Source organism: Callorhinus ursinus, unplaced genomic scaffold (assembly GCF_003265705.2).
Source record: "Callorhinus ursinus isolate GAN/ISIS: 27379988/994484 unplaced genomic scaffold, GSC_fseal_2.0 scaffold31, whole genome shotgun sequence".
In the NCBI taxonomy this organism is placed as follows: Eukaryota; Metazoa; Chordata; class Mammalia; order Carnivora; family Otariidae; genus Callorhinus; species Callorhinus ursinus.
The window spans coordinates 221,480-232,545 of NW_027397093.1; the positions used below are offsets into that span (position 1 = coordinate 221,480).

Consider the following 11,066-nt stretch of genomic DNA (forward strand, 5'->3'; position numbering starts at 1 on the left):
TGGGGGAAATCGGAGAGGAAGGAGGCGAACCATGAGAGACGATGGACTCTGAAAAACAAACTGAGGGTTCTAGAGGGGAGGGGGGTGGGGGGATGGGTTGGCCTGGTGATGGGTATTAAAGATGGCACGTTCTGCGTGGAGCACTGGGTGTTATGCACAAACAATGAAACATGGAACACTACATCCAAAACTAATGATGTAATGTATGGTGATTAACATAATAATTAAAAAATTAACAAAAAAAAGAATTCCTAATATCAGTGAGATCATATGATACTTGTCTTTGTCTGATTGACTTAATTCGCTCAGCATAATACCCTCTAGTTTAATCCATATCGTTGCAAATGGCAAGATTTCGGGGGGTGGGGTTTAATGGCTGCATAATATTCCATTGCACATATATGTACCACATCTTCTTTATCCATTCATCTGTCGATGGACATCTTGGCTCTTTCCACAGTTTGGCTATTGTGGACATTGCTGCTATAAACATCGGGGTGCATGTACCCCTTCGGATCCCTACACTTGTATCTTTGGGGTAAATACCCAGTAATGCAATTGCTGGATTGTATGGTGGCTCTATTTTCAACTTTTTGAGGAACCTCCATACTGCTTTCCAGAGTGGCTGCACCAGCTTGCATTCCCACCAACAGTGTAAGAGGTGAACAAATAGTTTTAAGTTCTATGTGTGCTGGATGCCGGACATAGAGTTCAACTCCCCAGGACACGTTATAAAAGGAGTTTTGACCCAGAAACTCCCCAAATGGGTGCAGATGGGATTTCAGGTAAAATAGCCACCAGATTACCATATGCCTTAGATGAAGAACTCACTCTATTCTATTCCTCATCTCAAACTGTGCTTAGCCGTGCTGTCCTAGCACGTTTACCTGATATGATGTTGTATGGGTCAGCTATTGCTGAGTAACAAATAACCACAAAATGGCATACAAACAGTGACGTGCAAATGACTACAGGTCACCTGGGGTTTAGCTGACCTAAGCTGGGCTCAATGGGCCAGCTCTGCTTTGAGTTGCATGTCCAACAGGACTTGGCTCCGAGGTTTAGTTTCCTCCACCTGTGCTCATTCTGGGACCCCAACTGAAGGGCAAGTTCAAAAGCTTTACCCACGGAGATGGCAGAAGTGCAAGAGGACAAGCCCGGCTATGCAAGTTCATTTCCAGCCCTATCTGGATCACATTTGCCAACATCCATTGGCCATACCAAGCTGCGTGGCTGAGCACAAAGTAAAGGGGCAAGGAACGGCATTCTGCCCACTCAAAAGCCAGAACAAAACACAGAGCTACCACCAACATTAATAGAAGGAAAAACTATACTCTTCTGATGAGATGTGGGTGAGAAGAGTAAAATCTATTTGAACAATAATTTATATCCCACCCCAAACAAGAAGAGAACCTTAATACCTAAGATAAACAAAATTCTGAATTGGATCGTATGTATAGAAATTCTCAGAAGCACATTTTTAATTGAAACTTTTATTTGAAGGGCGCCTGGGTGGCCTTCTTAACCTACTGAGGTAGGTTAAGTGTCTGCCTTCAGCTCAGGTCATGATTTTGGGGTCCTGGGATCAAGTCCCTCATTGGGCTCCTCGCTGAGCAGGGAGCCTGCTTCTCCCTCTCTCCCTCCCGCTCCCCCTGCTTGTGTGCGTGTGCTCGCTCTCTCTCTCTGTCTCTCACACACACACATAAATAAATAAAATCTTTAAAAAAATAAAATAAAATAAAAAGAAAGAAACTTTTATTTGAGATTATTGTAGAGTCACATGCAGTTCTAAGATGTAATACAGAGATCCCTTGTGCCCTTTATCTCTATCCCTCATGGTAATGTATTGCAAAACTACAGTATAATACCACAACCAGAATATCAACATTGAAATAGTCAAGGTACAGAACATTTCCATGGCAAGGGTTCCTCTGTTGACCTTTTATAACCACGTGTACTTGTTTCCCACCCTCTGCTCCCATCATATCCTTAACCCCTGACAACCACTAATAGTTCTCCATGTCTATGACTGTGTCATTTCAAGAATGTTATATAAATGGAATCACGCAGTACTTAAGCTTTTGGGATTGGCTTTTTCATTCAGCATAATTCTCCGAAGAATCACCCAAGTTGCTGCATGGAGCCATACTTTGTTTCTTTTTGTCACTGAGAACTATTCCACAGTATGGATGTACCACGTATTTAACCAGTGACTTGTTGAAGGACATCTGGGTTGGTTCCAATAGTTTGGGGTTATTACAAATAAAGCCACTACAAGTATTTGTGTAGAATTTGGGGGTGAAAATAAGTTTTCATTTTGGGGATGAATATACCAGGAGTACAATTCCTGGTCCAAATAGTAGTTCCAAGTTTAGCTTTGTTTGGTTTTTTGTTTGTTTGTTTGTTTGTTTTTTAAGAAACTGCCAACCTGTTTTCCAGAGTGCCTATACCACTTCAAATTCCCGCCAGCAATGCATGTGTGATTGAGTTTCTCCACATCCTCGCCAACATTTCATATTGACACCATTTTTTTCCCTTTAGCACTTGTTTTTAACTCAAGTTTATATTTAATAGATAGAGCAGGGAGAACTAGCAGAATAAACAATTTCAACTCCCAGTAATAACACTGTGGGAAACAAAAAATTTCAGTTCTAAACTGGAAGGAACGAAAGGAAGTGAGTCAGTTATAGCTGGAGTAATTAACTATAGGTACAATTTTTGAAGACGACTGTCTCCTTTGCTCATGGTCATGTTTTACAAAATTGAGGAAAATATATTTCAAAAGCCGTGATGTGCAGACGCATTTGTAAGTTAAGAAATTACACTTTTGATGAGTAAAGACATGCTCTGTGGAAAAACAACTGAATAATAAAGGACATCGTTATAACAAAGATAATTGTTGTATCTTTATATTTAGCCTCAGGAAACAGAGCAGGGAGGATCCATGACTTGTGATAAAGTTAGAGCAGAATAAAATTTCATTTCACTTGAGCCTTTGACATCAATCAGATTTGTTAGGAAAATGATTTTATGCTTTAGTTCATGGACTCATAAATATACTCCCTCCTTCCATTTTCATAGTAGCCCAGAGAGGGCAACTTATAATACATTACCTGAATAAACAAAGCAATTTTAGGTCCAAGTGATTTGCTTCATAGTTTCCCTTTAATTAAATGTGACTCCTCTCTTAAAAAGACTTGAATTTCTGATTTCATATTTTTTCCTTTTTGAAAAAGGGGGATTATTATTTCCATTTTTAACATGTTTCTATCTTTTTCATCACTTCCCCCAGTGTTGAGGTTATTTAGAATCTTTGTTCCATGTTCTTATAATATTATATATATAATTGATATAGTATATTGACAGTATCCTCGATTATTTGGAATGATTTTTACTGGCATCTTTAATCACATATTTCTTATAACATATCTTTTTCTTGGATTCACATTTCATTTTGCTGAAGTACATCTTCCGGCAATTCTTTCAAATAAGATTCACAGGCAATAAAGCCAGTGGTAAACAGAGCTTTCTGCCTTCAGATGTCTTTACTTCACACTCACACTTGACTTACTGATCAGTTCTGTATAGCCTTGTAAGTTCAAAGCCGTTGTCCCCCAAAACTTCAAAAATACTGCTCCATTGTCTTTTGTATTCAGTGTTGCCAAGTGAGAAAACTGATGTTAGTTTAATCCTCATTTCCTAAGTTTATTTATTAATTTCCTCCCCTTCTTAGGATGTTCTCTCTCTCCTTGGTGTTTCGAAATTTCATAGCAAGGATTTAAGCCAGGATTTCTTTTTTTTTTTTTTTTATTTCCTTTCATCCTGCTTGACACTCCGTGGGCCCTTAAATTTAGTCTTGCCTCTCTTCACCTCTTTGATATTTTCTTCCGTTTTCTACTTGATGATTTCTTCTTCCTTACCTGGAGGTCGGAGGGAAAAGCAACAAAGAGGCAGACCCTCAGTCCAGAGGGGACCCAGCCCCTCCTCTTTTGCGTTCATTGGACAGAATTCAGTCACGTGGCCACACCTCACCTGCAGCTGGGAACTGGAACCGTGGTCCCACCCGCGCTCTGGAAAAGGGGGAGGCTGGAATTCGGTAGACAGCCGGCAGTCTTTCTAGGATATTTGCACTAGGTTCTGGAAGTATTCCCTGCCCTGTTCTTCCAGCTCACTAAACCCCCCTCCACTTGTTTTACTGTGGCTAGTAATCCCATCCTTTTAGTTTTTTAAATGTATTTTGACAATCATATTTTTCATTGCCAAAACCTCATTATTTTACTATAATTTTTTTTTTTTTTAAGTAGGCTCCATGCCCAGCATGGAACCCAGCACAGGGCTTGAACTCAGGACCCTGATATCAAGACCTGAGCTGAGATCAAGAGTCAGACACTTAACCGACTGAGCCGCCCAGGCACCCTTGTTTTATTTTAATTTTTAAAATAAAATTGCTTGCTCTCATTTAATGGATTTGATAACTTTGTCCCTCTTAAGATTTTCTTTTTTTTTTTTTTTTTTTAATCTCCTGTTTGCTCATGTAACTCGATTTCCTTGGTGTCTCTATTTGGGTGTGGTTTTTTTTCAGCAAATGTGTGGAGGGTGTTGTTGGAAGGCCCATCTTAGACTTAGACTAGGAGCCTGCAGCGAGCATTATTAGTTTTGTTGCCTGGAGGTAGTGAAGGCGGCCTCTGGGCCAGGGCATGTGGGGAATGTTGCTGGACTGGATGTGCCAAAAGTTAGCCTTCTGGGGTGCAGTGCTCCCCACTCCTCCTGGGTGCTGCCCTCGTGCTCCCATCCTAGTGTCCGCTCCCCCTTATTGCCTGCTGTTCGGGGAGGGAGGCCAGAGACAACGATCCCACATCTGGTTTGCAGGCAGCCTGCCTGTTGTGTCTCCAAGGGCCGCTGCTCCCTCCAGGAATGAGAGCTCTCCAGCTGGAAGCACGCCAAGAACCTGCCCTGGCCTTCTGTAGTCCTCCGCTCACCAAATCCCATCTCTTACAATTCAGGGAGTCCCCACACTTTCTGGGCCATCAAAGGTAACATGACATAATGATACCTGGGGATATAGGTAATGAGTCCAGGATGCCTCTGTTTTGATCTCATCCCCACCCCATAATAACGTTTAGACCAGCATTTCTACCACCAGCCAGACCTTGGTAAATATTTGGTGACATGTTCATAAGGGGTCAGACAGAGGCAGTGAAAAGAGCTCCTTGATATCAGCTTCACCAGGGTGCCAGTCAATGCAGAGCAATTGCCAGGAGCCTACCCAGCACCTGTGGGCTTCAAGCTCACCACTGGAAGAAATGTCCTATCAGGAGGATAATGGTAACATTTTGCCTTTATTCTGGAGGTCACTGTCTCCACTCTTAGAGAAAGCATCTGAAAGACTCCATATTAAACCATTTAGAAAAGATAATAATAATAACAACGTTCACAGAGGGTAACTCACTTGCTCAGAGTCACATGGCTACAATGTGACAGAATCCAGACTCAAACCTCAGGCCTCTTCTGTTTCCTGGTGGAACGCTCTCTCCACTCTCTGCCCTCTATGTTCAACATCCCATAATAAGGCCACGGAGAACCGCAGTGCTGGTCACACTCAGGCATCATCCGTCTGGGCTATCTTCTCTCAGGGGTCAGGCCGAGAACACGGAAGGGCAGTCTCCGTGTTGCCAGTGTCTGTAATGTGCCAAGCGCTTCACGCCGTATCTCTCACTTAATCTTCACATCATCCTGGGAGTTGCTGTGATTACCCCCACTTTACAGGTGGTAACAGACTCCGTAAGCACAAGTGACATGTCCAAGCACAGTCAGTAAGCGACACCCTGGACCTGTGGCACTTGGGGTGCTCCCCTTGGCCAACAGCACCAATAATGTGCAATCCCATGCTGCCCGCAACCCTGCAAACAGCGGAAGCACCTCCCCTCTCCGGGGGCACTGCTGGTGCTCTTTCTTTCCCCCTAGCAGGGCAAGTGCTCTGGAAAGAGCCAGCATCTCCTCATCTGGCCGTGAGGAGGAAGAGGAGCGGGAGGCTGGGAAGGACCTTCACGGGTGCAAAGGGGAAAGATAGAGCACTTTACTCCCAGCTACAAGCGTGGATCTCCATGCCCCTGGGGTGCTCCCTTGTCCTTTTCTCTCCCGCCCTCGGCAAGGTGACTCCGTGCTCCTGGCCGGGTGCTCTTGCCCAGGCCCTGTGCCCGGTACTGAGGACTCAGAGGGGAGCAGAGGGGCCCCCAGAGGACTCGTTGTCTGAAGGCAGAGACCTAGTAACAAACCGTTCACTCTAGAAGGTGCTGAGCGCCCCAGGAGAGGGGCAGGACGCCCTCTGGGAACCTGGGCCAAGGCTGAAGGCAGCCGGCAGGTGGGGGGCTGGGGCAGTGGTTGGAAAGAATTACAGCTAAAGACCAGTTAACAGAGCTGTCAAATGAGATTCCATGATGTTCAAACCTGCAGACAAAAGGGACTCATCCTGTTCTGCATTCTGTCAGGATGGACAGATAAGAGCTTCCTTCTGTCCTAAACAAACCATGGTGTCTGCCACATTCTGTCACCACGGCGGAGGGTGGCTGGGCTGCTGGCCCAGGGCTTCTCCTGTGCCTCCTTCCTCCCACCCCTGCTGCCTCCCTCCCCACCCCTCCGCTGCACAAAGGCTTCTTTTCTCCCTTCCTCCCATTTCCGATATTAAGTAGCATTTTCTCTGCAAGTAAAACTGCACTCAATTAGATGAACCAGGGGGAGTCCAGTCTGACTTGGAGAATGTGTGTGTATAGAAACACTCAAATACAGCACGACAATCAGAAACCACAGCCTCGGGAGGGTCCCAAGGAGACTGCTCCCATCGGTGGACGGTGGTGAGCTTCACTCACCACCTAGAACTTTCCACCCTGCCTGATTTCTCTCCCGTGGCAGTGAGCTCCTTGTGGGTGAGGCCTCCCCTTAGTCATTTCCAGGGGACCAGGCACACAATAAATATTTGCTGAATGAGTCGTTCACAAACAGGTCAGTTGATTATTTTATGAATAGATGTTTTGGAAACAGAAGCTGTCATCAACTTGCACACGTTCCACGTGCAAACAACCTGTCCTTGAGTCTATATGGTGCATGGTCCTGCATGTGCCCGATTCAGATGGGACTCAAGAAGAATTCAATTGAAATGAGAGTCTGGGTCTCCAGGCATGCCAAAGCAGGAGTCCTTAGCCTCCCTTGCAGGCCCACGGGTCACACGTGGAGGAAAACAATAAAATCAAAGCCTGTGTATGAAATGCCAGCAGGGCAGCCTCAAGTGCTGTATCCAGACGTGGAGGAGGAAGCAGGGACTGTATCATCTCTCATCTCTTCCTTACCTCCCTGAAAGGGTCCTCCTCACCCCTGCACACATCAGTCTGTTCCTGGCGTCCATACACTCCACTTCCTGCCCTCTCCATGGAGGCGGGCAGGGAAGGCCCGCTCCGTGTTTGAGGATTGCTCGTACCTGGGAACACATTACACGTGGCCGGCTGTGCGGGACTGTGTACGTTCTCCAGTTACTCAGTAAACCCTTTGTTTCTGGGGAGCAAAGGTCCCGGGCAGCCCAACCTCTGCCTGGACAAGCAGGAGGGCAGAGGTTGGAAGAGCACGGGACAATGGCCAGAGGCCACTGCGCAGAGCCCTGGGTCTGTCCCCAGGCGCTCGGGGATCTCAGGCGACTTGCTCCAATTCTCCAAGCCTAGTTTTTCACAGCCTATAAAATGATTACACAAACAATAGCCTGTGTGGATGTTAGAGGGATTCAATGAGATAACAAACGTGAAGCACTTTGGAACCCGTGAAGTGCTGTATCCGTATTTGCTCATGCTACTTTAAAGTTATTCTTCTATTAATAACTCATCGCTAATCACATATTTATAGAGAATGAGTTTGTACCTCTACTGGCCCGCAGAGTGGCCCTCCACATTGGGAGCAGGCCTGGCCAGCCCAACCAGAGCGGGGCCAGGAGCTTGTCCCTGGCCACTTCCCACACTCCACTGTAATGACTCTCCTGTCCCCAGGCCCCGGCCGTGCACTGAGACACATGCACCAGTTTCTCCCAACACTGACTTACTCATCTGTCGGTTATTCAATTATTAATGACCATGTATTTATTGAGCACCTTCTAGAAACCAGACACCAGACCACCTGACTACCTGCTGCATATAATCCAAACAGACATGCAGCCAGAGTCTCATGACCAGTGTCCCGATGTTACAAATGAGAAGGAGAAGGTGACCTAGGGTGGGGGGATGGGGTGGGCCAACCGGGTCTAGGAGGTCTCTCTCCCTCTCTCTCAATTTCCTTATGTTTATTCTGCTCAGCAACCCGTGCAAGCTCTTACTCTGAAGTCCCATCTGTCTTAAACTGTAGAAGATCCTCAGTCATTCCCTCTGCTACTCCTTCTGTCACTCCTTCCCAACCTGATCCTTAAATTCTTTCCCATCTTTTCATCTTCTTAGACCCGTGAGTTGCTTTCTATCTTTCAGTTCACTAATTCTATCTTTGATTCTTCCATCTGTTGACTTGATTCGCATGGCTTTTATCCATTCTTTCCCAAAGCCAACCTGTTCTCGAGTCACTTCTCTCAGGCTTTATTTTATCATTTCTTGTTATTTTTGCAAACACTGTTTTTTCCTCTATGGACATCTCAAAATGCTTAATTTTTTTCTTATTTTCTCATATTTCCATTTCCTCGGCAATGAATTCATCTCCTCGTGGTTGATTTTTACCCTCACTCTTCTTAATGATTAGTTTTTCCGAGGGCTTTGGAATTTTAGTCTGCAGGAGAAGTTCTGTTTTCTTTGTTGTTCTCACTGTAGTCATCTCCCATGCCCATCCCCACCTCCCCAGATCTTGTCATTGCTCCCATCTGGCTTAGTGCTCAGCCCCAAAACCAGTTTTGCAATGGCAGGTTAGAGCTTCCAAAATGCCAATATGGAGGACACGGCCCATCCAGTCATTGGCCCAGGGCCTGTCTTCCCAGCTTTCTCTGCACCACTTGCCCTCTTAGGGACGCAAGTTTTTCAAGCTTTAACCCCAAGTAGCAGTTCCAGTTTGTTCCAGACTCCCCTTCACAGGTGACTGGACCTGCTGCACCTCCCGGTTCCTGATGTCCCCACCACAAACAAGTTGCCTTTTTTTTCCCGTCCTGCCCATACCAGAGCCCAGAGCCTGTAAATCCATGTCTTCATTGCTCGTGCTGCGGGACCCCGGAAGACAGAAGCACTAACTGTGCAGGGGAGTCAGAGGAGGCTGAGAAGGGAAGGCAGGTTGGTATAAAAGTCCCTACTCTGAGCCATGGCCAAAGCAGCTGTGACCCGTGGAATGGACCTGTTAGAAGCACATCAAGGGAGAAGATGTGAAAACCAGGAGTGTCTCTCAGTCCTCGGATGGGGAAACAGCATGAGGTGTTTGACACCCCAGAGTTGGTGGGGGGGGTAGTCCACACAGGTTCCTTAGCCAGCTCATCTGCCCCAAGGCAGGAAGACAAGAAAAAAACCTAAAATTTGTGAAAGCACCAGGCGCCTAATGGCGACACTATGAGGCCAAACCTAGAATTGCACAGAGGAGGCAGCCCTCTGCCTACCTGAGAACTCCCTTCATCACCTGGCACATCACGTTGGGCAGGTCCTCGGTCCCAGGTGTGTAATGACATCTGGGTTAGCTGCCCAGATCACTCACATCTGTACCGAACATGCATGTGTCATTGGTCAGTTGTCATTTGTATGACATTTTTCTGTAATACATGTGGGCCAACAACCATTTGGGATGGATCTAAAGAATAAGCGGGAGTTCTCTAGGTTTGGGTCGGTACATTTCAGGAAGAGAGAACACCAGGACTTAGAATACTGGAAAGATGATGGGATCAGAGAGGAGTGGTGTGGAGTAAAGTGGTTGAGAGCAGAAAAGCAGACATGATCCAGAATTCTGAGATTTGTCCTGCATTGTTGAAAAGCCTTTGGAGCCTTTTTTTTTATTTTTTTTATTGTTATGTTAATCACCATACATTACATCATTAGTTTTTGATGTAATGTTCCATGTTTCATTGTTTGTGCATAACACCCAGTGCTCCATGCAGAATGTGCCCTCTTTAATACCCATCACCAGGCTAACCCATCCCCCTACCCTCCTCCCCTCTAGAACCCTCAGTTTGTTTTTCAGAGTCCATCGTCTCTCATGGTTCGTCTCCCCCTCCGACTTACTCCCCTTCATTCTTCCCCTCCTGCTATCTTCTTCTTTTTCTTTTTTCTTAACATATGTTGCGTTATTTGTTTCAGAAGTACAGATCTGTGATTCAACAGTCTTGCACAATTCACAGCGCTCACCGTAGCACATACCCTCCCCAATGTCTATCACCCAGCCACCCCATCCCTCCCACCCCCCACCACTCCAGCAACCCTCAGTTTGTTTCCTGAGATTAAGAATTCCTCATATCAGTGAGGTCATATGATACATGTCTTTCTCTGATTGACTTATTTCACTCAGCATAACACCCTCCAGTTCCATCCACGTCATTGCAAATGGCAAGACCTCATTCCTTTTGATGGCTGCATAATATTCCATCGTGTATATAGACCACATCTTCTTTATCCATTCATCTGTCAGTGGACATCTTGGCTCTTTCCACAGTTTGGCTATTGTGGACATTGCTGCTATAAACATTGGGGTGCACGTACCCCTTCAGGTCCCTACATTTGTATCTTTGTGGTAAATACCCAGCAGTGCAATTGCTGGATCGTAGGGTAGCTCTATTTTCAACTGTTTGAGGAACCTCCATACTGTTTTCCAGAGGGGTTGCACCAGCTTGGCCTTTGGAGCCTTTTTAGCAGGGAAGTAACAAGACAATATTTATGTCTTAGAAATAAAACTAGAGGTTGTGTGGGTGAGTTGCCAGAGGGGAGAGAGAAGCGGTAGGACAGCGGCTACGGTCTGGATGAAAGTGGGTGAGAACCCACCGTTCTGGGAACTTGGGGAGAGAAGGAAAAGAAAGAGGGAAGGGGAAAGAGAAGTGGGAAGAAGAGGCAGGAGGAGAGAGAGGAGAGGAGACAGGATACAGA

General features: G+C 45.8%; 1 protein-coding gene across 1 annotated transcript in view; it reads right to left on the reverse strand.

The window, feature by feature from the left end:
- LOC112830541 (neuropeptide Y receptor type 4-2) overlaps nt 1–5,529 on the reverse strand; it is a 22,849-nt gene extending 17,320 nt beyond the window's left edge. Inside the window, exon 1 of the mRNA XM_025880421.2 lies at nt 5,450–5,529. The gene's annotated coding sequence lies outside the window, so the exon portion shown is untranslated. The remainder of the gene's footprint in view (nt 1–5,449) is intronic.
- Between the last annotated feature and the right edge of the window lie 5,537 nt (nt 5,530–11,066).